Below are 26,277 nucleotides of genomic sequence, written 5' to 3'. Positions count from 1 at the left end.
GCCTGTAATGTATTTTTGTGCTGATATCCGATTGAGATAAGGATGAATGAATCCAGGACCTCAGGGTATGAGGAAACCAAGGGCTGTCTCTCTCTGTTACTCATCTGTCATCACATTTTCTGTAGTATTTTCCACCATCCCACCACAGATGACATTTCCTCATTTTGCAGAGTGTGATCATTATTCATGTTTATCTCTCGTAGATACAGTATGACAATATAATCAGTGTGGTCTGGTGGGGATTGGTCGGGGACGAGGTGCCTGTGGCCATCTCAGGCAGTAATGTTACAGGCCCTAGGAGTCACCTCATTACTCTACCAAATGAAGCCCTGGCTGGAGCCCTTCTGATTGGCTGGCTGGATAAGATCAAGGCATCATGTCACATCTCCCAATTATAGTCTGCAATCAAGATGGAGAGGTTCATCTGAGAATGAGAATTGAATGCTGGGCCCTGGACTGACCTTCCCCCTGTCTGCCTGCTCTGAGCCTCTCTGAGTCTAGTGGGCCTGGACCGCCCTACCATACCTCCTTGCCCGTCCAAATAAAATATTGATCATTTATTTGACCGAGACGGCACCCCTCTGTCTCAGTATGTGTAGACCATGTATCTGATGCTGTCTGGACAGTGAAACAGCGCCCCTCTGTCTCTGTATGTGTAGACCATGTATCTGATGCTGTCTGGACAGTGAAACAGCACCCTTCTGTCTCAGTATTTGTAGACCATGTATCTGATGCTGTCTGGACAGTGAAACAGCGCCCCTCTGTCTCAGTATGTGTAGACCATGTATCTGATGCTGTCTGGACCAACAGAGTATGGCATGTCATACTATTTCTGTCCAGACAGCATCATATAGATGGGCTACATGTAGTAAGACAGAGGGGCGCTGTTTTGCTCGCTTGGTTACTTTCTCCGGTGACCTACTGAAGTTTCATCAGAGAGAAAGGGCTCAATCTCGCCAAAATCTTTCCAGAATAAGTCCAATGCATTTCTATAGGAATAATATACATACCTAAGCTAATCGCCAGGGCAGAGACATGAGCACCTCGTCATTATACAGATCTCTGGATTCAGCCACTTGGGAATTGGATAGGAAAGTTGGCGGGTGCACAGTGAACTGTTCAGATGCCAGCTTCCTCTAAAGCAGGGGTGTCAATCTCATTCCATGGAGGGCCTAGTGTCTGTGGGCTTTTCCTTTCAATTAAGACCTAGACAACCGGGTGGAGTTCTTTACTAATTAGTGACCTTAATTCATCAGTCAAGTACAAGGGAGGAGTGAAAACCCACAGACACTCGGCCCTCTGTGGAATGAGTTTGACATACAGTATGTGCTCTAATGTAAATTGATGTTTTGCCAAAATTATATAATTTCTCCTGTCTAAATAAAATCATTTGAAATATTTCACCAGAGGGCATGACTTAGCCACAGAGGATCATTAGCTTCTTAAAAAACATAGCTGTGTATTGTTTCAAGGTGCATAGGTCTATGCCTATTTGGGAAGCCCACAATTTGGGCAGAGCGCGTGGTAATAGGCCTAGCTGATTATTGAGTTGCGGCTGTCAGTGAAAAGGGTCTCATATGTATGAAGATAATGTGTCTTGAGTATAATTTAAAATGTTGAGACAAGAAGAAGTGGAGGGTGTTTTGGTTGAAGATATGGTCTCCAACCATGTCTCTCTCCACCCATACACTCAGTTCTCCACAGGGCCGGCCCTGGACATTCTGCCACCCCCCCCCCCAAAAAAATTGAAGTTTCAGGGAATAATGGACAGGGAAATGCGTGTTTTTACCATATTTCTGAATGTCAAACCAGAGTGTCTTGTTTGCAAATAATCACATCTTAGACATCCTTATGAAACTAAGCATGGCACTTTCAAAATGTACCTTTCCATCCAGACAGAGCAGAATAATGTAAGCTTCAACTGCTGGCTACTCGTCTGTTGTATAACCCAGCAAGAGAAGTGTTTCCCTAAAAGCTGACTGGGTTTAAACAAACATCTTCTCTTTTCAGAAAGAGAAAAGCAGGGACGGAATAGAAAAGTAATTTAAAAAAAATCTCCTTGAATATTATAGGCTGCAGCTCAGCTTCAGATTGTCATAGAGAGGAATCAGTATATCTCCATATGCATCAGGGTCACGTCTTTCGCGGGCATTTTAGAGCTTGTTTCTACCATAAGGCATCACTGAGTTACGCATTGTTATAGAACGCTTGATATAATCTGGATACGTTTCATGTATTTATTTCAAAATATAAAGCACACAATAGATCTCATTCTTGCCCTTTTCTTTAACAAAGGGTATGTGATACCCTCACTCAATTGGAGCTCTGGTTTTAACCAACCACACCAAGCCCTTCCCAGACACAGAGGTATTTAATCAGTGCATGCGACAGTATTGGAGTATTTGGCTCTAACAAAATCTATGAATAGCATATATGTGTCTGTCAAACAGGTAGGCTTACCACTGCAAAATGAAGAAATGCAGTGACAAGAAAAAGTTTGAACCCTTTGGAATTACCTGGATTTCTGCATAGATTGAATGACCAATCTGATCTTCATCTAAGTCACAACAATAGATAAACATAGTGTGCTTAAACTAATGACACACAAATGTATTGTATTTTTCTTGAATACATCATTTAAACATTCACAGTGTAGGTTGGGAAAAGTATGTGAACCCCTAGGCTAATCACTTCTCCAAAAGCTAATTGGAGTCAGCTAACCTGGAGTCCAATCAATGAGACGAGAAATGTTGGTTAGAGCTGCCTTGCCATATAAAAAACACTCACAGAATTTGAGTTTGCTATTCACAAGAAGCATTGCCTGATGTGAACCATGCCTCGAACAAAAGAGATCTCAGAAGACCTAATATTAAGAATTGTTGACTTGCATAAAGCTGGAAAGGGTTACAAAAGTCTCTAAAAGCCTTCATGTTCATCAGTCCACAGTAAGACAAATTGTCTATAAATGGAGAAAGTTCAGCACTGTTGCTACTCTCCCAAGGAGTGGCCGTCCTTCAAAGAATACTGCAAGAACACAGCGCAGAATGCTCAATGAGTTTAAGAAGAATCCTAGAGTGTCAGCTAAAGACAGAAATCTCTGGGACATACTAACATCTCTGACAAGTCTACAATACATAAAACACTAAACAAGAATGGTGTTCATGGGAGGACACCACAGAAGTCACTGCTGTCCAAAAAAAAAACATTGCTGCACGTCTGAAGTTTGCAAAAGTGCACCTGGATGTTCCACAGTGCTACTGGCAAAATATTCTGTGGACAAATGAAATGACAGTTGAGTTATTTGGAAGGAACACAACACTATGTGTGGAGAAAAAAAGGCACCGCACACCAACATCAAAACCTCATCCCAACTGTAAAGTATGGTGGAGGGAGCATCATGGTTTGGGGCTGCCTCGGGGCCTGCACAGCTTGCTATCACCGACGGAAAAATGAATTCCCAAGTTTATCAAGACATTTTGCAGGAATATGTTAGGCTATCTGTCCACCAATTGAAGCTCAACAGAATTTGGGTGACGCAACAGGACAACAACCCAAAACACGTAAGTAAATCAACAATAGAATGGCTTCAACAAAGGAAAATATGCCTTCTGGAGTGGCCCAGTCAGAGTCCTGACCTCAACCCAATTGAGATGCTGTGACATGACCTGAAGAGCGCAGTTCACACCAGACATCCCAAAAACATTGCTGAACTGAAACAGTTTTGTAAAGAGGAATGGTCCAAAATTCCTCCTGACCGTTGTGCAGGTCTGATCCGCAACTCCAGAAATTTTTTTGTTGAGGTTATTGCTGCCAAAGGAGGGTCAACCAGTTATTAAATCCAGGGGTTCACATACTTTTTCCACCCTGCACTGTGAATGTTTGCATGGTGTGTTCAATGAAGACATGAAAACGTATAATTGTTTGTGTGTTATTAGTTTAAGCAGAATGTGATTGTCTATTGTCTATGACCCAAGTTATGCAGAAATCCAGGTCTTTCCAAAGGGTTCACATACTTTTTCTTGCCACTGTTGTCTCCAATTATATACAGTTGAAGTTTACATACACTTAGGTTGGAGTCATTAAAACTCGTTTTTCAACCACTCCACACATTTTTTGTTAACAAATTATAGTTTTGGCAGTTGGTTAGGACATCTACTTTGTGCATGACACAAGTCATTTTTCCAAGAATTGTTAACAGACAGATTATTTCACTTATAATTCACTGTATCACAATTCCAGTGGGTCAGAAGTTTACATACACTAAGTTGACTGTGCCTTGAAACAGCTTGTAACGTTCAAAAAAATTATGTCATGGCTTTAGAGGTTTTTGGCTAATTGACATAATTTGAGTCAATTGGAGGTTTCCCTGTGGATGTATTTCAAGGCCTACCTTCAAACTCAACCAAGACCGCAGAAAAACACTTGAAGACCTCCACGTCTGGTTTATTCTTGGGAGCAATTTCATCTGTACAAACAATAATAAGCAAGTATAAACACCATGGGACTACGCAGCTGTCATACCGCTCAGGAAGGAGATGCGTTTTGTCTCCTAGATATTAACATACTGTGGTGCGAAAAGTGCAAATCAATCCCAGAACAACAGCAAAGGACCTGGTGAAGAGAGCTGGAGGAAACGGGTACAAAAGTATCTATATCTACAGTAAAACAAGACCTACATTGACATAACCTGAAAGGCCGCTCAGCAAGGAAGAAGCCACTGCTCCAAAACCACCATTTAAAAAAAAAGCAATACTACGGTTTGCAACGGCACATGGGAACAAAGATCATACTTTTTGGAGAAATATCATCTGGTCTGATGAAACAAAAATAGAACTGTTTGGTGATAATGACCATCGTTATGTTTTGAGGAAAAAGTGGGAGGCTTGCAAGCCGAAGAACACCATCCCAACCGTGAAGCACTGGGGTGGCAGCATCATGTTGTGGGGGCGCTTTTCTGCAGGAGGGACTGGTGCACTTCACAAAATAGATGGCATCATGAGGGAGGAAACGTGTGTGGATATATTGAAGCAACATTTCAAGACATCAGTCAGGAAGTTAAATCTTGGTCTTAAATGGGTCTTCCAAATGGACAATGACCCCAAGCATACATCCAAAGTTGTGTCAAAATGGCTTAAGGACAACAAAGTCAAGGTATTGAAGTGGCCATCACAAAGCCCTGACCTCAATCCTATAGAACATTTGTGGGCAGAACTGAAAAAGCATGTGCAAGCAAGGAGGCCTACAAACATGACCCAGTTACACCAGCTCTGTCAGGAGGAATGGGCCAAAATCCACCCAACTTATTGTGGGAAGCTTGTGGAAGGCTACCTGAAATGTTTTACCCAAGTAAAACAATTTAAAGGCAATGCTACCAAATACTAATTGAGTGTATATAAACTTCTGACCCACTGGGAATGTGAATAAATAAATGAAAGCTGAAATAAATAATTCTCTACTATTATTCTGACATTTTCACATTCTTAAAATAAAGTGGTGATTCTAACTGACCTAAGACGGGAGTTTTTACTCATATTAAATGTCAGGAATTGTGAAAAACTGAGTTTGAATGTATTTGGCTAAGGTTTATGTAAACTTCTGACTTCAACTGTATGTAATTCTATGATTGTGTTTAGAGGTCGACCGATTAATCGGAATGGCCGATTTTAATTAGGTCCGATTTCAAGTTTTCATTACAATCGGAAATTGGTATTTTTGTGCGCCGATTTCTGATTATTATTTTGAATTTCGATTTATTTCTACTTTTAGACCTTTTATTTAACTAGGCAAGTTGGTTAAGAACACATTCTTATTTTCAATGACTGCCTAGGAACTGTGGGTTAACTGCCTTGTTCAGGGACAGAACAACAGATTTTCACCTTGTCAGCTCAGGGGTTCCATTCTTGCAACCGCACAGTTAACTAGTCCAGCGCTCTAACCATTGGACTCCACGAGTAGCCTGCCTGTTACGCGAATGCAGTAGAAGCCCAGGTAAATTGCTAGCTAGCATTAAACTTATCTTATAAAAAACAATCAATCATAATCACTAGTTATAACTGCCAATCCAGTTTAGCAGGCAATGTTAACCAGGTGAAATTGTGTCATTTCTCTTGCGTTCATTGCACTCAGTCAGGGTATATGCAACCGTTTGGGCTGCCTGGCTCATTGCGAACTTATTTGCCAGAATTTTATGTAATTATGACATGCATTGAAGGTTGTGCAATGTAACAAGTATATTTAGACTTAGGGATGCCACCCGTTAGATAAAATACCGAACTGTTCCGTATTTCACTGAAATAATAAACGTTTTGTTTTCAAAATGATAGTTTCCGGATTCGATCATATTAATGACCAAAGGGGGAATTCCTGTGTGTTGTTATGTTATAATTAAGTCTGATTTGATAGAGCAGTCTGACTGAGAAGCAGTAGGCCCATAATCATGCATTCAAACAGCACTTTTGTGCGTTTTGCCAGCAACTCTTTGCAAGCACAGCGCTGTTTATGACTTCATACCGATCAGCCTAATGGCTGGTGTAACCAAACCTTTTACCTTGGAATATTGAAGTCTCATGTTAAAAGGAACCACCAACTTTCATATGTTCTCATGTTCTGAGCAAGGAACTTAAACGTTAGCTTTTTTACATGGCACATATTTTTACATGGCACATATTACTTTCTTCTCCAACACTTCGTTTTTGCATTATTTAAACCAAATGGAACATATTTCATTATTTATTTGAGGCTAAATTGATTTGATGTTTTATATTAAGTTAAAATAAGTGTTAATTCGGTATTGTTGTAATTGTCATTATTACAAATTTAAAGAATCGTCCGATTTGATCGGTATCTGCTTTTTTTGGTCCTCCAATAATCGGTATCGGCGTTGAAAAATCATAATCGGTTGACCTCTAATTGTGTTCATATAAAATGTTGTAATTTTACTTCAACCCTTGCATTAGAGAGTTAGTGTTGTTATCACAAAGGAGCCAACTGCCTATAAGTAGGAAACAGAGTTTTCTATTAATAATGTACCACCTGTTATCACACATGGCACGATCCATTAATTGTTAGAATTAAAAACAACACTTTTAAATAACATTGAACATATATTAATATTCCCGTAGAACTGTAAAAAAGAGTAAGATCATTTGAGCTTCTGAAAGAAGTGCTTTCATAAATGCATGGCGGGCCTCGTTTCGCTGGAGCAGTGTACAATAAGCTTTGTCAATGAACACATTTTGTTTACTTACATATCGAATTTGATTGTCCAACATCAGTTTCAGAATTTATTTATTTTGTCTCCGCCTAAAGTGGCTTCTTCTTCTGTGGTGCTGCATTGCAGTCAGCAATGTTTTCTCTCGGTAGCTAAAGGTCCTAAAATCCAATCTTCTGAGAGCGAGCGAGAGAACGGAATTAGGAGGTAGTCTATTTAAATCTAAAGATACAAAGTTAACAGGTGATCGTTCAATTATCTATCTTTCATAATTGAAAACTCCTTCATGATTCCATCAAAGATACCCAGCATTTCCACAAACTTCAGAAAGTTCCCATTATTTGGCTCGTTCAGCCTGTCGGTGGTCTAACGTAACGCAATGTTCTGGGTGGCCATTACGCATATCAGAGCAATGAGCAGAGAATCTCCCGTCAATAGCCCGTACGGCTAGTGCATCGATAGTTAGCTTGGAGACCATCCTCATCTCCAGCTCCTTCCACCTCTGGAAACTATCAAGGTGGTCATGAAACCTCTCGTGCGAGGTGAGGAGATGGCAGAGATTCTTCCAGTCCCTGGTTTCATCCCTGATTTGCACTCCTGTGAAAAAGGTTTGCAGCATCTTTTTTTATAGGAATAGACAAGCAATGGTCTCTCCACTCTCTTTGTTCGCCATGCTCCTATTGTAGTGGGTCACCGAAAACTTTCGTTGTCGCTCATCTCTTGGGAAATTCCCCTCCTTATCTTGATGTGGCCCAGCCTGCACGAACATATCCTGTACAGATCAATTCATATATTTTGGCCTCACCAGGATCTTTTTATGTTTTTTTTTGTCTGTGATTTAGCAGCAACACCACTGTCATCGGGGACGGGGAGCGACAAATCTGAGTCCGGGTCCAAGATATTAGGGTCTTCACCGGCATTATTTTGAGGTGTGGCTAGGCCTGGTGCAACCATCTGTCCTTTTCCAGCCAGAGAGCTGTCATCATCGGTGGAATTGCATGGCTCGGACTCCTCCAGTTTTCCCTGTTTGCTGCTAAACTCAGCAAAAAAAGAAACATCATCTCACTGTCAACTGCGTTTATTTTCAGCAAACTTAACATGTGTAAATATTTGTATGAACATAACAAAATTCAACAACTGAGACATGAACTTGTTCAGTTTCACAGACATGTGACTAACTGAAACGGAATAATGTGTCCCTGAACAAAGGGGGGGGGGGGACAAAATCAAAAGTAACAGTCAGTATCTGGTGTGGCCACCAGGTGCATTAAGTATTGCAGTGCATTTCCTCCTCATGGACTGCACCAGATTTGCCGGTTCTTGCTGTGAGATGTTACCTCACTCTTCCACCAAGGCACCTGCAAGGTCCCAGACATTTTTGGGGGGAATGGCCTTAGCCCTCACCCTCCGATCCAACAGGTCCCAGATGTGCTCAATGGGATTGAGATCCGGGCTCTTCGCTGACCATGGCAGAACACTGACATTCCTGTCTTGCAGAAAATCACGAACAGAACGAGCGGTATGGCTGGTGGCATTGTCGTGCTGGAGGGTCATGTCAGGATAAGCCTGCAGGAGGGGTACCACATGAGAGAGGAGGATGTCTTCCCTGTAACGCACAGCGTTGAGATTGCCTGCAATGACAACAAGCTCAAGTCGATGATGCTCTGACACACTGCCCCAGACCCTGACTGATCCTCCACCTCCAAATTGATCCCGCTTCAGAGTACAGGTCTTGGGTGTAACTCTCATTCCTTCTATGAAAAATGCGAATCCGACCATCAACCCTGGTGAGACAACTGCGACTCGTCAGTGAAAAGCACTTTTTGCCAGTCCTGTCTGGTCCAGCGACGGTGGGTTTGTGCCCATAGGTGACATTGTTGCCGGTGATGTCTGGTGAGGACCTACCTGACAACAGGCCTACAAGCCCTCAGTCCAGCCTCTCTCAGCCTATTGCGGACATTCTGACCACTGATGGAGGGATTGTGCGTTCCTGGTGTAAATCGGGCAGTTGTTGTTGCCATCCTGTACCTGTCCCGCAGGTGTGATGTTTAGGTGTACCGATCCTGTGCAGGTGTTGTTATATGTGGTCTGCCACTGCGAAGACGATCAGCTGTCCGTCCTGTCTCCCTGTAGCGCTGTCTTAAGCGTCTCACAGTACGGACATTGCAATTTATTGCCCTGACCACATCTGCAGTCCTCAAGCCTCCTTGCAGCATGCCTAAGGCACGTTCACGCAGATGAGCAGGGACCCTGGGCATCTTTCTTTTGGTGTTTTTCAGAGTCCGTAGAAAGGCTTCTTTAGTGTCCTAAGTTTTCAAAACTGTGACCTTAATTTCCTACTGTCTGTAAGCTGTTAGTGTCTTAACAACCGTTCCACAGGCGCATGTTCATTAATTGTTTATGGTTCATTGAACAAGCATGGGAAACAGTGTTTAAACCCTTTACAATGAAGATCTGTGAAGTTATTTGGATTTATTATACTAATTATCTTTGAAAGACAGGGTCCTGAGAACTTTTCTTTTTGCTGAGTTTAGAATCAGCGAACGGGGGTTAGTTGTCATTGAAGGCTTGTCATTCTCCACACCGGCTGATGGACATGGCTGTACGCTGATACATTTCAGCAGCGAATTTCTTTGGTTTAGAGATTTTGCTTCTTTTTCTCATTTGTTTAAAAAAAATATTTGCTTCCTGATAATAATATTCGCTTCCAGTTTGTCTTTTAGACATGTTAGAAAATTGCTCAAATCTCTATAGCTTACTTTTAGCAAAATGTGTATCCACTAGTAGTAGCTAGGTAACGTTAACAGGCTAGGTTACGCTACTGCCAAAATCACTAATTGTCTTTATCTCAAACATAAAAAAACAATACCATTTAATTGGCAGATTCATTTTTATTTATGTTTCACAATTGGATAATCCCATTTAAACACACACACATCACCATAGCTACCAAGGATAGAGGAAGTGAACTTCTGGAGAAGCGGGGGAGAATGGGGTGGGGACGGGAACTGCAGCAACGCTATGAGCTGGTGTCTGGGGTGCCACCGGTGGTGTAGTAGCCGATCAGGGGCACCGGAGGGCTGCAGCCAATTGTCAAAATGCCGCCCCTCTATGGCCAGGGTGTGACAGTACCTAATCTTGCCTAATGGGAGGGCTGGCCCTAGTACTCAAGAATGCTCTCAGCTGTCTTCCCACCAATTCTTCTGCATTCATTGTTTCATTGTGTGAATTGTTTTCCCTTTAATTGTTTATTTTGATCAATTCCCCATTACGTCACCAGTAGCCCTAGTAAATGTACTATTAATCCCCGTCATTTGGTTGAATTAATTTCTGTTAATTAATGTGTTAATTACATGAATTATCATTCTCATTCTCTGAGTGGAAACATTTTTTGCAGAGTTCACAACCTGCTACACTAGTGAGAAACAAGTTTTGATTTATTTCATAACCATTTCCCAGTTTTGTTAAATTTTCATTGTTTTTTGTTTGGCGTGCTCCATGTGAGCAATGAGCGTGTGTCTGGTTTCTCTGTCCTGATAACGTTGCATGAGCACGCACAGATGTAGGCCTACCTGGTCCTGCTGCTCGCAAATGTAGGAAAGTGCCCATTTGAGAATGTCTGTCTGATTTTTCTAATTGTCTTAACTCACCATGTCCATCACTAATAAGCAGAGCTTCACAGTTCATTTCTCTTCACCTCGCGCAATAAGTCAATGAAGTCTGCTTTTTTTAACATTCATTGCAAATTATGTTAGTTCCTCACGATATTAGAAACTAAACTCCAACACTCCCGGTCTCAATCATCACCAAGCCTCCGTGTGAAAGCAAAATATCATGATCTGATGATCTGATTATCCAGTGTAAAAATATGATCTGATGATCCCATATATCCAGTTTTAAAATATCATGATCTGATGATCCCATATATCACATGTAAACGTCAGCTGTCTGGAAACTGAGAGTCCGGAAAAGGCTAGTTGATACAATTTTGCAAAGCCTACTGCTGCATTGGCCTATAGGCTATCACATTTTATTGGTCACATACACGTGATTAGCAGATGTTATTGCGGGTGTAGTGAAATGCTTGTGCTTCTAATCAGATCAAATCAAATGTTATTAGTCACATGCGCCTACAAACCTGACCCAGTTACACCAGCTCTTTTCAGGAGGAATGGGCCAAAATTCACCCAATTTATTGTGGGTAGCTTGTGGAAGGCTATCTGAAATGTTTGATCCAAGTCAAACAATTTAAAAGCAATGCTACCAAATACAAATTGAGTGTATGTGAACTTCTGACCCACCGTGAATGTGATGAAAGAAATAAGATGAAATAAGTCACACTACTATTATTCTGACATTTCACATTCTTAAAATAAAGTGGTGATCCTAACTGACCTAAAACAGGGAATTTTAACTAGGATTAAATGTCAGGAATTGTGTCAAACTGAGTTTCAATGTATTTGGCTAAGGTGTATGTAAACTTCCGACTTCAACTGTTCCTCATAGAGCTGGTGTAACTGAGTCAGGTTTGTAGGCCTCCTTGCTCGCACACGCTTTTACAGTTCTGCCCACAAATATTCAATAGGATTGAGGTCAGGGCTTTATGATGGCCACTCCAACACCTTGACTTTGTTGTCCTTAAGCCATTTCGCCACAACTTTGGAAGTAGGCTTGGGGTCATTATCCATTTTTGAAAGACCCATTTGTGACCAAGCTTTAACTTCCTGACTGATGTCTTGAGATGTTGCTTCAATATATCCACATAATTTTCCTCCCTCATGAAGCCATCTATTTGTGTGAAGTGCACCAGTCCCTCCTGCGGTAAAGCACCCCACAACATGATGCTGCCATCCCCATGCTTCACGGTTGGGTTGGTGTTCTTCGGCTTGCAAGCCTCCCCCTTTTTCCTCAAACCATAACGATGGTCATTATTGCCAAACAGTTCTATTTTTGTTTCATCAGACCAGACGACATTTCTCCAAAAAATACTATCTTTGTCCCCATGTGCAGTTGCAAACCGTAGTCTGGCTTTTTTATGGTGGTTTTGGAGCAGTGGCTTCTTCCTTGTTGAGCGACCTTTCAGGTTATGTTGATTATAGGTCTCATTGTACTGTGGATATAGATACCTTTGTACCTGTTTTCTCCAGTGTCTTCACAAGGTCCTTTGCTGCTTTTCTGGGATTGATTTGCACTTTTCACACCAAAGTACGTTCATCTCTAGGATACAGAACGCATCTCCTTCCTGAGCGGTATGACGGCTGTGTGGTCCCATGGTGATTATACTTGCGTACTATTGTTTGTACATGTGAACGTGGTACCTTCAGGCATTTGGATATTGCTCCCAAGGATGAACCAGACTTGTGGAGGTCGACAATTTTATTTCTGGGGTGTTGCCTGATTTCATTTGATTTTCCCATGATGTCAAGCAGAGGCACTGAGTTTGAAGGTAGGCCTTGAAATACATCCACAGGTACACCTTCAATTGACTCAAATTAATTCAATTAGCTTATCAGAAGCTTCTAAAGCCATGACATCATTTTCTGGAAATTTCCAAGCAGTTTAAAGGCACAGTCAACCTAGTGTATGTAAACTTCTGACCCACTGGAATTGTGATACAGTGAAATAATCTGTCTGTAAACAATTGTTGGAAAAATTACTTGTCATACATAAATTTGATGTCCTAACCGACTTGCCAAAGCTGTAGTTTGTTAATTAACCTCTCTGGGATATGTGGGACGGTAGCGTCCCAACTGGCCAACATCCAATGACAATGCAGAGCGACAAATTCAAATAAATTACTATAAAAATGTAACTTTCATGAAATCACACATTCAATATACCAAATTAAAGCTACACTTGTTGTGAATCCAGCCGACGTGTCAGATTTCAAAAATGCTTTACGGCGAAAGCAAACGATGCTATTATCTGAGCACCCAAGCAAACAAACACAGACCATCATATTTCAACCCTCCAGGCACGACACAAAACACAGAAATAAAGATATAATTCATGCCTTACCTTTGACGAGCTTCTTCTGTTGGCACTCCAATATGTCCCATAATCATCACAAATTGTATTTTTCTTTGATTAATTCCGTCTATATATATATCCAAAATGTCCATTTATTTGGCACGTTTGATCCAGAAAAACATATGTTGCGCGAGTTGGAAACTGACTACAAAAGTTACTTGTAAGCTTTGTCCAACCGTTTCAAACTACTTTTGTAATACAACTTTAGGTATTTTTTTAACGTAACTCAACGATTATTGATGATCTGTGTTCAATACCGGAGGAAAACAAAGTGTAGCTAGCTTTCAGGTCACGCGCCTTTAACAGAGTACACTTCCCTCGAGCCTCATTCTGAACAGTGCTACTTCTTCATTTCTCAAAGGACAAACCTCAACCAATTTCTAAAGACTGTTGATATCCAGTGGAAGAGATAGGAACTGCAAGAAGGTCCCTTAGAAATCTGGATTCCCAATAAAAAATCATTGAAAAAAGTGACCTAAAATCTTTTTTTTTAATCTGAATGGTTTGTCCTTGTGGTTTTGCCTGCCAAATAAGTTCTGTTATAGTCACAGACATGATTCAAACAGTTTTAGAAACTTCAGAGTTTTCTATCCAAATCTACTAATAATATGCATATCTTAGCTTCTGGGCATGAGTGCCAGGCAGTTTAATTTGAGCACGCTTTTCATCCAAAATTCCGAATGCTGCCCCCTATCCTAGAGAAGATAACAAGAAGTTTGTGGATTGGTTGAACAACTAGATTTTATGAATTTAATGTAAACTTCTGACTTCAACTATATGTGCACACTGCCCACAAAATGAGGTGGAAACTGAGCTGTACTTCCTAACCTCCTGCCTAATGTATGACCATATTAGAGACACTTATTTCCCTCAGATTACACAGATCCACAAAGATTTCGAAAACAAACCCGATTTTGATCAACTCCCATATTTACTGGGTGAAATACCACAGTGTGCCATCACAGCAGAAAGATTTGTGACCAAGTAAAGATCAGCCAGTTAAGAATAAACACCATTGGAAATACAACCCATATTTTTGTTTATTTATTTAACCATTTGTACATCGTTACAACACTGTATATTTACATAATATGACTTTTGAAATGTCTTTGTTATTTTGGACTTCTGTGAGTGTAATGTTTACTGTTCATTTGTATTGTTTATTTCACTTTTTTGTTTATTATCTTCACTTGCTTTGGCAATGTTAACGTATGTTTCCCATGCCAATAATGCCCCTTGAATTGAATTATCTGGCTCATCAGAGCTGCTGAGCCTAGGGGGATGCAGGGGGAGGCAGGACATCTCTGAACCTCTGGTCCCGTACTGAGCAGCGGGATCGATCTTTGGGTATGGGGTCAGGCAGATAAGGGAGGCGGGCTGTTTTCATTTAGATTTGCCTTCATAGAATTAGTTAGCTGAACTCCTGTGTTACTGATGGAGCAGAGCGATATGCTCAGAATACTGAAAGCCAACATTTCAATTCAAGTGTGGCTCTTATTCAAAGATGTTATTATCTGTGTAAGAAACATGATAAACATTTTCAATCAGTTTCTGACTCAATATGTTTCTTTAACATTCATGAGTTCTTTTCACTCTTTCTCTCTCCCTGTCTCTCTCTGTGGTAAAAGAGAAGTGTTTTTGTGTGTCATTGTATTCCACGTGCAAGGAGAACACAGCACTGTCAGGCTTGTCATATAGTCATCTCCTCCAGATGAGGACTGAAGTGTGCTTCTGTCCCAGGGTTCCAGAGACAGTTTTCCAATCAATATTGAGGCGACGCTCATTAGAGGATGTTAACAAACCATGTGTTGGATCTGACGTATTCAGAGGTGCATTATACTCTTGCTGACGTTGTCCTTGAGCTTGACTGCTTTACTAAATGCACCCAGTTGAAATGGATGGTGGATAAAAGTGTGGGCGAGTTCAGGCGGACAAAGGGGGAAATGGGCAACAGGACAGAACATTGTGTGTTGTGCTGGAAGTGTCAAGTTTTGTTTTCCAGGCAGCTGAAGGGTACTTGTGCCAAGCTAGTGCAAGGGTCATGGCACTCCAGCAGACTCAACTCCTCTGATCCTGCGGTAAGTGACGGGGGGACTGCTTGTCACCAGTGTCTATGGGCCTGGTCCTACATTTACATTGTTTAGTCAGTCTACAGCGCCTGCTGAAAGGAATATCGTTACTAGTCAGTGATATGATCATTTACTGTACATACTGTCATTGGAAGAAGTTGTTGTTGAAATGGCAAGTGATTCATCTGAAGGAGGTGACAGTGTTGAACATCAAGTGTGTTGTAGTCTATTGATGGAGATAAAGAGCAGTGAAAAACAAGAGGGGAGGATAGTAAGTGTCCCCCCTCCTCTCCTAGCAGCACCCTGTTTGTGTTTGCAGTTCACAGGAAGGTGACCCCTGATTGCATTCAGGTAGTGTGAGTGATTGGGATATGGCATGCAGAGGCTGGATCTATGGGCATTAAATATTTCCCCTGAAGCTGCAGGACTCCTCATTGATTCTCCCTCTGATCCTCATCCCCCTTGTTCCAGTTAACTTTCAACTTTTTATTTTGCCACAGCAAAACTCTTTCTATTGATCCCAAGGTAAGTGCCTTTGAAAGCCATTTAATTGTGATGGTTGGGGGGGCATAAAACAGCAATTTCTGTGATGAATCACATCAAATAATCCTTTAAATATTTATCAGTCGGCTAAATTTGTGCCATTGGAGTAATGGGGCAGCAGGGTAGCCTAGTGGTTAGAGTGTTGGACTAGTAACTGGAAGGTTGCAAGTTCAAACCCCTGAGCTGACAAGGTACAAATCTGTCATTCTGCCCCTGAACAGGCAGTTAACCCACTGTTCATAGGCCATCATTGAAAATAACTTGCCTTTTTAAATAAAGGTAAAAAAAAAACAATGGAAGTGCTGACACTCTCTCTTCCTCCTCTCCCCTAGGCCTCTTACTGTTTAGACTGTTGTTGGCACTGCCTGGAAAAATGACAAACAGGAGTGAGAGTGTTGATGGGTGTTTATCGCACCGTAACCAAGAGCACCGGATCTACTATACAAGCTATTAACGCCTGGCCATAAAAAGGAGCAACCGAGGAGAGTAATGAGAAGAGAGCTGCTGAGATGGCCATTCTGTTAAAGGCCTACATGGACACCAGGACACTTTAGTTGGATTAGATGGCTGAACACCAAGCATCTAATTTTGTTTATATGCAATTTGGCCCAGTTTTTGGTCTGTGTCTGGCATTGCATGTCTCCCCTCCCACTGGCACAGATCTTTCATTGGAATGATGTGGTTACAACGTTGATTCAACCAGTCAGTGTGTGCCCAGTGGGCTGACGCTACAGTCTCATGTTAGAGGATGTTGATGCTGATCCTATCAGAGGAGTGATTCCTTTTCAGAATGTCTTCTAAACCTGGAGAACAAAGTGTGTGAGAGAGTGGCCCTCTTGTCCAGCTAAACCCCTCATTATAGTCCCAGGTCCCCTCTCCTTTCAGGCCTCTCTAATTAGCTGTTGGCTAGCCTCTGCTTTGGAGCAGCGCAACCTTGTGGCTGGAGATGTGTGGTACAACACTGCATTTTAATGTGTCGTGTCAGAAGAAGCATCATGCCTTGGCTGTTATATGCTGCTCAGTCTCTGTGTCCTCAAGCGTCTCCCCCCTGCCAGGGTGACTCAGTGCCACGGTTCAGGCCTTGTGTTTACTTCCCATGGAGCATGTTGGGACCTGCCAGGGCCACTCTGTGCCCAGTGCCCAGCAGTGTCTCAGGGCTTTAGAGCTCCGCTCTGAGGAGAGAAGAGGGTCCGTTTGTTTCCACAGGAGCAAGCTAGGCAGAGTTGATCCACCTGTAAAAGATCCCCTGGCTGGGTGGTTGAGATGTTTCAGTCCGGCCATAAGTACAGCCTAATGAGGTAACCTCAGCCTGTCAGACAGACAGTTACTCTGCTAAAGGAGATTGGAGAGAATGTTTAAAGTACAGAGAAGAGGACTGTCTTCTTCACTGAAGTAAGGCTTGCCAGTCAGCGATGGCATGGGAGGGCTCAGGGCTGGGTAGCCAGGCAGTACCCAGCAGGTTTTTCCATTTTCTCATTGAATGACGAAATCAAATCAAATTTATTTATATAGCCCTTCTTACATCAGCTGATACCTCAAAGTGCTGTACAGAAACCCAGCCTAAAACCCCAAACAGCAAGCAATTTGCAGGTGTAGAAGCACGGTGACTAGGAAAAACTCCCTAGAAAGGCCAGAACCTAGGAAGAAACCTAGAGAGGAACCAGGCTATGAGGGGTGGCCAGTCCTCTTCTGGCTGTGCTGGGTGGAGATTATAACAGAACATGGCCAAGATGTCCAAATGTTCATCATAAATTACCAGCATGGTCAAATAATAATAATAATCACAGTAGTTGTCGAGGGGACAACAAGTCAGCACCTCAGGAGTAAATGTCAGTTGGCTTTTCATAGCCGATCATTAAGAGTATCTCTACCACTCCTGCTGTCTCTAGAGAGTTGAAAACAGCAGGTCTGGGACAGGTAGCACGTCCGGTGAACAGGTCAGGGTTCCATAGCCGCAGGCAGAACAGTTGAAACTGGAGCAGCAACACGGCCAGGTGGACTGGGGACAGCAAGGAGTCATCGTGCCAGGTAGTCCTGAGGCATGGTCCTCCTCAGAGAGAGCGAGAATGAAAGAGAATTCGAGAGAGCATACTTAAACTCACACAGGACACCGGACAAGACAGGAGAAGTACTCCAGATACGGTGGGGCAAAAAAGTATTTACTCAGCCACCAATTTTGCAAATTCTCACACTTAAAAAGATGAGATGCCTGTAATTTTCATCATAGGTGCACTTCAACTATGACAGACCAAAATGAGAGAAGAAATCCAGAAAATCACATTGTAGGATTTTAATACATTTATTTGCAAATTATGGTGGAAAATAAGTATTAGGTCGATAACAAAAGTTTATCTAAATATTTTGTTATATACCCTTTGTTGGCAATGACAGAGGTCAAACATTTTATGTAAGTCTTCACAAGGTTTTCACACACTGCTGGTATTTTGGCCCATTCCTCCATGCAGATCTCCTCTAGGGCAGTGACGTTTTGGAGCTGTTGCTGGGCAACACAGACTTTCAACTCCCTCCAAAGATTTTCTATGGTATAAATCCTCATGCAGAATGATTATCTTCTTAATGGTCTTAATTCATTTTGCTGGGATAATAACCACCGTTAACGTCTCTGGCCAAAAGCCAGGGAAAATGCAGAGCGCCAAGTTCAAATAAATTACTATAAAAATCAAACTTTCGTTAAATCACACATGCACGATAGCAAATTAAAGCTACACTTGTGGTGAATCCAGCCAACATGTCAGATTTCAAAAAGGCTTTTCGGCGAAAGCAAAAGATGCTATTATCTGAGGACAGCACCCCAGTAAACAAAGAGAGAAGCATATTTCAACCCTGTAGGCGCGACACAAAACGCAGAAATAAAAATATAATTAATGCCCTACCTTTGACGAGCTTCTTTTGTTGGCACTCCAATATGTCCCATAAACTTCACAAATGGTCCTTTTGTTCGATTAATTCATTTCCAAAATGTCAATTTATTTGGTGCGTTTGATCCAGAAAAACACTGGTTCCAACTTGCGCAACATGACTACAAAATATCTCAACTCATTGAAAAGAGAGTGACCTCAAAAAAAATAAAAATCTGAATGGTTTGTCCTCAGGGTTTTGCCTGCTAAATAAGTTCTGTTATACTCACAGACATGATTCAAACAGTTTTAGAAACTTCAGAGTTTTCTACCCAAATCTACTAATACTATGCATATCTTATCTTCTGGGGATGAGTAGCAGGCAGTTGAATTTGGGCATGCATTTAATCTGGACGTGAAAATACTGCCCCCTGTCACCAAGAATTTAAAATAATTCACTCTGCTAGGCCTGACTGGACTTATTAGATTCTGGATGTCCCTGACTCTGTTGTCTTACTCTGTACCTTCCTTTTCACATTGGCAATGGCCTTTTACATCACTGGACATGATTGTGGTGAAAGGGCTCTATGACTCTCCATGCTAACTGTCTCATCATTTAGTCTTATATTAGATCCACTCGTTTTTATGTAGTTGGAAAACAAGCCTAATTTATTGTGCCACACAGCTGCCAATATGAATCTGGTGTTTGTTGCAGATAACTGGATTAGATTTCCAATAAAAGTCATTAACCCCCTGCGTCAAATGAATGCTACAGGCCATGGTGCTCATTGTTGGTTAGTAGAAACGCAGACACGGATGAGAAATCAGTCACAGTCAGTGGTACTTGGTGTCCTGACCTTCATAGTTCTGAAAGGCGTACCACATTAGTTACATCACAATAGATTCAGATTCAACATTCCTCTGCTGAATCTCTCACTGACTTAACCTATCTGAGATGAATCAGTCTACACCTCAACTTAATGATCAACCCAATGTGGTCGGCAGGGTAGCCTAGTGGTTAGTGTTGGACAAGTAACTGGAAGGTTGAAAGTTCAAATCCCCGAGCTGACAAGGTACAAATCTGTCGTTCTGCCCCTGAACAGGCAGTTAACCCACTGTTCCTAGGCTGTGATTAAAAATAAGAATTTGTTCTTTAACTAACTTGCCTGGTAAAATAAAACATTTTTTAAAAATGTTTGTCTCTTTTGAATTAGCTAAGGAATACTAAGTTCTGCAATAAATGTGTTATAAAATCAATTGCATTGTATTCTAGCAAACTTTCCCTTTCAAGAAGATCAACTATTTTAATAAAGGGCTAGCTGCTAGCAGTTTATTTCTTGTTCTCAAGCTTTTACTTTTGGCACATGAACCATGGTTGTTTATCATTTACAATATTGACCATGGGGCAGTGTCAATAGCACCTGCTCTCTGGGCCTGGCCTGGCCTGCATACCTCTGGATCAGTTTCACTTCCTTCACCATCCCCATGAGGTCACAGCACACTATTGTCTTCAGCCAATCTGCTGGCCCACAGCTGGGGTTATAAAATAGGTACTATACCTTCCGAAAGTATGTGTGAGAAGCAGACAAACTTATTAAAGTGTCTTACCTCAGACAGTGGTTTCTGTTTGATTCCTCTGCCTCCTGTCACAATGTGTGATATGGAGTGTGGAGCAACTGATTGACTATTGCATGCCCACATTTGGGCAAATCAACCACCTGAGGAAGATGAGGTTTCCATGTTAGGAGAACTCCATGTCAATGTCCCCTCCCACCTTCCCCTACCCTGAGCTCCAATGCTGCCACTCAGAGAAAAGACAAGGTTCTCTGCTGACAATAAAAGTGCCAAATATGTGGGTCAGGATGAAGTGATTAATAGTAACAAAAGTGTGAATCTGACCTAACTGTGAGAAACTGAGGTTGTTTACATGTTAGAAGGTGTGAATACTGAGGACTTGCCAGAACAGAAAAGCAGGGCAGGTAAAAACCCAGTGTTTGTTGGTCCGTAGAGAGGTGGGACAGAGAGGTACAGTACTTCCTCTTCTGATCTCTGTGGCTGCTGGACATCCCCTCTCTCTCCAACACAGGGCTGGAGTTCATTAGAGCGCTCTGAGAGAGAGGGAGAGAGAAGGGAGAGTTTGAGGGAGGGGGAGTGAAAGCAAGAGAGAGAGTGGCGGGAGAGAGACAGAGAGCTGTTAGGAGAGAGGAAGAAGGAGGATGTGATAAACGTTCTGAGGTGTTCCTCCTGAGCAGAGAGAGAGAGTGACCTTTCCCCCCTTGCCACCACCATGAGGTTCACCATCACCAGCCAGCCTAACTAGGAGATCATCCACTGGGACACGCCAGGTGAGACTGCTCTGCTCCTTCACTTTGTGCAGAGAGAACAAACGAGCGAGAGAATAATAGGACAGATCCAGTAGCAGATAAAAGAACAGACATCTGATCGGATGTTACACAAGGAAATGTGTTTAACATTTCACTTTTGGTTGAGGAGAGAGAATGTGTGGCAAGCAAAGTAGTGTGAGGTGAGCAAGAGAGTGGACTGTGGAGTTGTAAGAGAATAGTGTGTTCCTGGTATTTTACGGAGGATCTGGTGTATGTGCAGCATGGCAGCATTCTGTTAGCTGGTGTGTGAGGTGAAAAGCCCCCTGGGCCATGCCCCTCTGTGCCACGCTGCTGCCAGCCTGGGTTTAGCCCCTCTATTGGAGAAGGGATTAGCCTGAGCCTGTTGTTTTGCTGTGAAATTTGGTATGGCGTGCCATGCCGGGCTGAACCTTGGACTCCAAAGTTGTACGTTTGTTCAGCGCAGCAGGAGTGGGGGCAAGGGAGATTGGAGCTATGTCAACCCTGAGTGTAACTGTGTCTGTCTGTGCTTTGTGAGGAATGAATCTCTCAGCTGACAAAATACTCTAAAGTAAAATGTGTTGAGAGAAAAAGCTCTAGACTGAAATTAAAGCCTGGGGTTGTGCTCTATTCAGCTCGCTCACAAATCAAATCAAATTTTATTGTCACATCCTTCATAAACAACAGATTTAGACAGTGAAAAGATTACTTACAGGCACCTCCCAACAATGCAGAATACAATGCAACATCTAAAATAATAGCAGAGAGAACAGTGTGTGGCTGGAGTCTTTGACAATTTTTAGGGCTTCCTCTGACACCGCCTCGTATAGAGGTCTTGGGTGGCAGGGAGATTGACCCCAGTGATGTACCGGGCCGTACGCACTACCCTCTGTAACGCCTTGCGGTCGGATGCCGACTGAAAGCATTTTCCATACCAAGCGGTGATGCAGCCAGTCAAGATTCTCTCAAGGGTGCAGCTGTAGAACTTTTTGAGGATCTGAGGTCCCATGCCAAATCTTTTCAGCCTCTGGAGGGGGAAGAGGTGTGATGGGGAAGAGGCTCTGTATAGTGTGTTTTACTGTAGCTCAAACAGTGTTTGTGTGTTGCAGAGTATGTCCAATCAACTGAACTTCTTTGCCATATATTTCACATTTCTTGTTCAACATGAAATAGAACATTTCAAATGCTTTTCTGAGAAAATTACTTTTTGAATTTAATCTGCTCTGTGGAAAATACTCCAATCCTTTTAAGCAGTGTCTAAACAGACTGTAGCTGCGCTTGAAATGTTTTACATGGAAGCTAGACCTTCGTGCAATCATAGCTCTGGTAGACCTGCTATTAGACCTGTCAGCCACACTAGCTGCTCCCTATCAGGACCACATGGAAACATAAACTACACTTAAGTGCTTTGTTTCCAACTGACATGCGACTGACATGCAGTTGAATATAAATATTTCCTGTGAGCTGAATGTTTAGCATTTCCTATAATATTGCAACATCAGTCTTGTAAAGCCAGCTGAGACACCTAGACATTTTCAATGTTTTTGTATAGTTCCACATTGTCAACATGACCTTTAGCCTATTTCTTAAAATATCCCTGGTTTATACCTCTGGACATTTCAACAGTGTGATATTATTGTACTATGATATTAACAGTATAATCATCTTCATAAAGACATGGTGTAATTATAAATCCGGTGTAACATCAACATTATTGTGCATTTTTAACATGTAACCTGTGATTTAACCACAGGTTACTGTGATTTAACCACAGGTTACTGTGATTTAACCACAGGTTACTGTGATTTAACCACAGGTTACAGTGAGGATGTTAGGAAGGGGCTTAACTCTGAGTGGTACCCAGGCTGATAAGGCCTGAGCCATGAGTCTGCTACATGGGGAGAAAGAGTTATGGAGGAGGAAGCACACGGAGACATGTAATCACATCACAGCCATGATTACTACTGGCTAACAAGCACGTGACCTAGCCTGCTCCTCGCAGCAGGTGGGGTGTGTCAGTGTGTAGAAGGTCGGTGTGTGTGTGTGTGGGGGGGCTCAGTTTGTCTCTGTGTGACCCTGATAATGGAAGACATTGTGTTTTTATTCCTGACCTCTTCCTGTCAGTCCTAGAGGTCAACGGAATTCTGTGCAAGGGTTTAGCTGTTCTGTCTTTGAAAATGATGCATGATTCGGAAGGGTATTGGGATGACCATTTCAGCTCCATTTCTTCCCTTGTGGATAAACCTTGTTATAAAAGGTTTGTGTATGAAGTGGTTAGCCTATTTTCAGAGTAGCACTGGCCGTACGATGGAAATGTTTCATGCAGCTCTATTCATCCCGGGTGCTGCACCAAAACGCTGACGCCAGTTAAGAGAGGTAGATGGAGTGGGGCCCTAGTCAGACTCAGGTGGCATGCATACCATCCACCGCATCCTAGTATATTACTCGCTAACGTTCAGGCCCTGTTCAATGTTGTTCTGACCAATTGGAATCTATGCTTCAAGAATGTTTTGATCACATGGACTGGGAAATGTTCCGGGTCGCCTCTGAAAGTAGTATTGACGTATACACTGACTCAGTGACTGGGCTCATCAGGAAGTGCATAGAGGATGTTGTTCCCAATGTGACGATTACAACTTATCCAAACCAGAAACTGTGGATAGATGGCAGCATTCACGCAAAACTGAAAGTGCAAATCATTGCATTTAACCATTGCAAGGTGACTGGCAGTTGTGTAAAAACTACCCAATTGTCATACTTGAGTAAAAGTTTAGATACCTTAATAGAAAATTACTCAAGTAAAAGTGAAAGTCACCCAGTAAAATACTACTTGAGTAAAAGTATTTGGGTTTTAAATATATCAAAAGTAAATGTAATTGCAATAATATAGTAAAAGTATAAATAATTTCAAATGACTTCTTTTAGGCCTCCAAACGGCACAATTGTCTTGTGTTTTTTAAATTTACGGATAGTCAAGGGCACACTCCAACAGTCAGACATCATTTACAAATTAAGCATTTGTGTTTAATGAGTCTGCCAGATCAGAGGCAGTAGAGATGACCAGGGATGTTCTCTTGATAAAAGTGTGCGAATTGGACCATTTTCCTGTCCTGTTATGCATGACCTCCGTAAAGGCAATCAAAGAGGCAAAATGACAGTACAGGGACAAATTGGAGTCACAATTGAACAACTCCGACACAAGATGCATGGACTTGAGACGAGCACAGATTATAAAGGGAAAGCCACAACATGGACACGCTGCCTCGCACCCGGATGAGCTAAACACTTTCTTCGCTCACTTTTGAGGAGCCAAACACAGAGCCGCCAAAGCGGGCCTCCGACACTCATAAGGACTGTGTGCTCTTGTGGCCGACGTGAGCAAGTCATTTAAGCGTGTTGTCCCAACTTGCTTCAAAATGTCTCCCATTGTTCCTGTACCCAAGAAAATGAAGGTAACTAAATTCAATAACTATCGCCCCGTAGCATTCATTCATCATGAAGAACTTTGAGAGGCTAGTTAAGGAACATATCACCTCCACCTTACCCGACACCCTAGACCAATTCAATTCGCAGATCGTCCCAACAGATAAACGGACGACACAATCGCAATTGCACTACACACTGCCCTATCCCACCTGGACAAGAGACATATCTATGTAAGAATACTGTTCATTTGACTACAGCTCAGCTTTCAACACCATTAGTGCCCTCTAAGCTCTGGGCCCTGGGTCTGAACCCCTCCTTGTGCAACTGGGCCCTGGATTTCCTGACGGGCCGACCACAAATTGTGAAGGTAGGCAACAATAACTCTGACAACGCAACAGTGGTAGGCCTGATTACCAATGATGATGAGACAGCCAACAGGAAGGAGTTTGGAGCCCTAGCAGACTGGTGCCAGGAAAATAATCTTTCCCTCAATGTCAACAAAACGAAGGAGCTTATTGTGGACTACAGGAGAGAGCAGCGAGAGCACACCCCCATCTACATCGACAGGGCCGCAGTGGAGAGGGTCAAAAGCTTAAATTTCCTAGGCGCGCACATCACTGACAACCTGAAATGGTCCCTTCACACAGACAGTGTGGTGAAGACAGCGCTATAGCACCTCTGGAGGCTGAAGAAATTCAACTTGGCTCCTAAGACCCTCACAAACTTTTACAGATGAACCATTGCAAGCATCCTGTTGCATCGGATTCACCACCTGGTATGGTAATTGCACCGTCCGCAACCCCAGGGCTCCCCAGAGGGTGGTGCGCTCAGCCCAAAGCATCAGTGGGGGCACACTGCCTGCCCTCCAGGACATCTACAGGACCCCGGTGTCACAGGAAGGCCAAGAAGATCATCAAGGACCTCAGCCACCCGAGCCACGGCCTGTTCACCCCACTGCCATCTAGAAGGCGGAGATAGTACAGGTGCATCAAAGCTGGGACCGAGAGACAGAACAGAGAAGGAGTATTTCTGTCTGTAATAAAGCCCTTTTGTGGGGAAGAAATTATTCTGATTGGCTGGGCCTGGCTCCCCAGTGGGTCGGCCTGGCTCCCACGTGGGTGGGCCTATTCCCTCCCAGGCCCACTCATGGCTGTGCCCCTGCCCAGTCATTTGAAATCCATAGATCAAGGCTTAATGTATGTATTTCAATTGATTTAATTTCCTTATATGAACTGTAACTCAGCAACATCTTTAAAATGGTTGCGTTTATATTTTTGTTCAGTATACATAAAGACATAACACTGGTCACTTTAATAATGTTTACATACTGTTTCACCCACTTTATATGTATATAATGTATTAAACAGTTTACTCTTCATTAGTAAGCACGTCTACAAACATTTTTGGGTGTGTGTCAGCTCATGCGTTTTACTGAAGTGTGTCTGCAACCAGTTCCCTGACTACTACACTGTGGCAAAACAAACAGGGCCACTGTGCTGCCTGAACTGTTTGTTCACTAAGTAGGAATGCAGTGAATTCCATGACAAGTAGTTCAGAAGTAATGTGGCTGAAACAAACGGTCCAAAGAATGCAGGTTCCTAATTAACAGTGGAGGGTAGGGTACTACTGCATGGGCCTGGTGTAGTTCAACACACTACATGCTGTTACTGGAACACAGGCCAGGACCAAACAGAGTAGAGAGCTGTGTTGTGTTTGTGTGTGTTCTGTGTTTTTGTGCGTGTTGCTTTGAGTGCGTTTGTGTGCATGCAGAAATATCTCTGCTCAACCACAGCTTCCTG

The 26,277-nt window shown here is 42.5% G+C and overlaps 1 protein-coding gene across 6 annotated transcripts in view; it reads left to right on the top strand.

Annotated features, from left to right (window-relative positions):
• LOC135557839 (pleckstrin homology domain-containing family A member 7-like) overlaps window positions 1–26,277 on the top strand; it is a 141,227-nt gene that overhangs the window by 40,514 nt on the left and 74,436 nt on the right. The window contains exon 1 of one of the 6 annotated variants that reach the window (XM_064991543.1): window positions 20,863–21,055. The exons of the other annotated variants lie outside the window; for them this stretch is intronic. The gene's annotated coding sequence lies outside the window, so the exon portion shown is untranslated. Of the gene's footprint in view, window positions 1–20,862; window positions 21,056–26,277 lie in introns of those variants that run through there. 6 annotated transcript variants of the gene reach the window in all.

The sequence above is a fragment of the Oncorhynchus masou genome, chromosome 2 (assembly GCF_036934945.1).
Source record: "Oncorhynchus masou masou isolate Uvic2021 chromosome 2, UVic_Omas_1.1, whole genome shotgun sequence".
Taxonomy (NCBI): Eukaryota; Metazoa; Chordata; class Actinopteri; order Salmoniformes; family Salmonidae; genus Oncorhynchus; species Oncorhynchus masou.
Note: the sequence above shows the minus strand (reverse complement) of the source record. Positions and strands in the feature narration are given on the sequence as shown.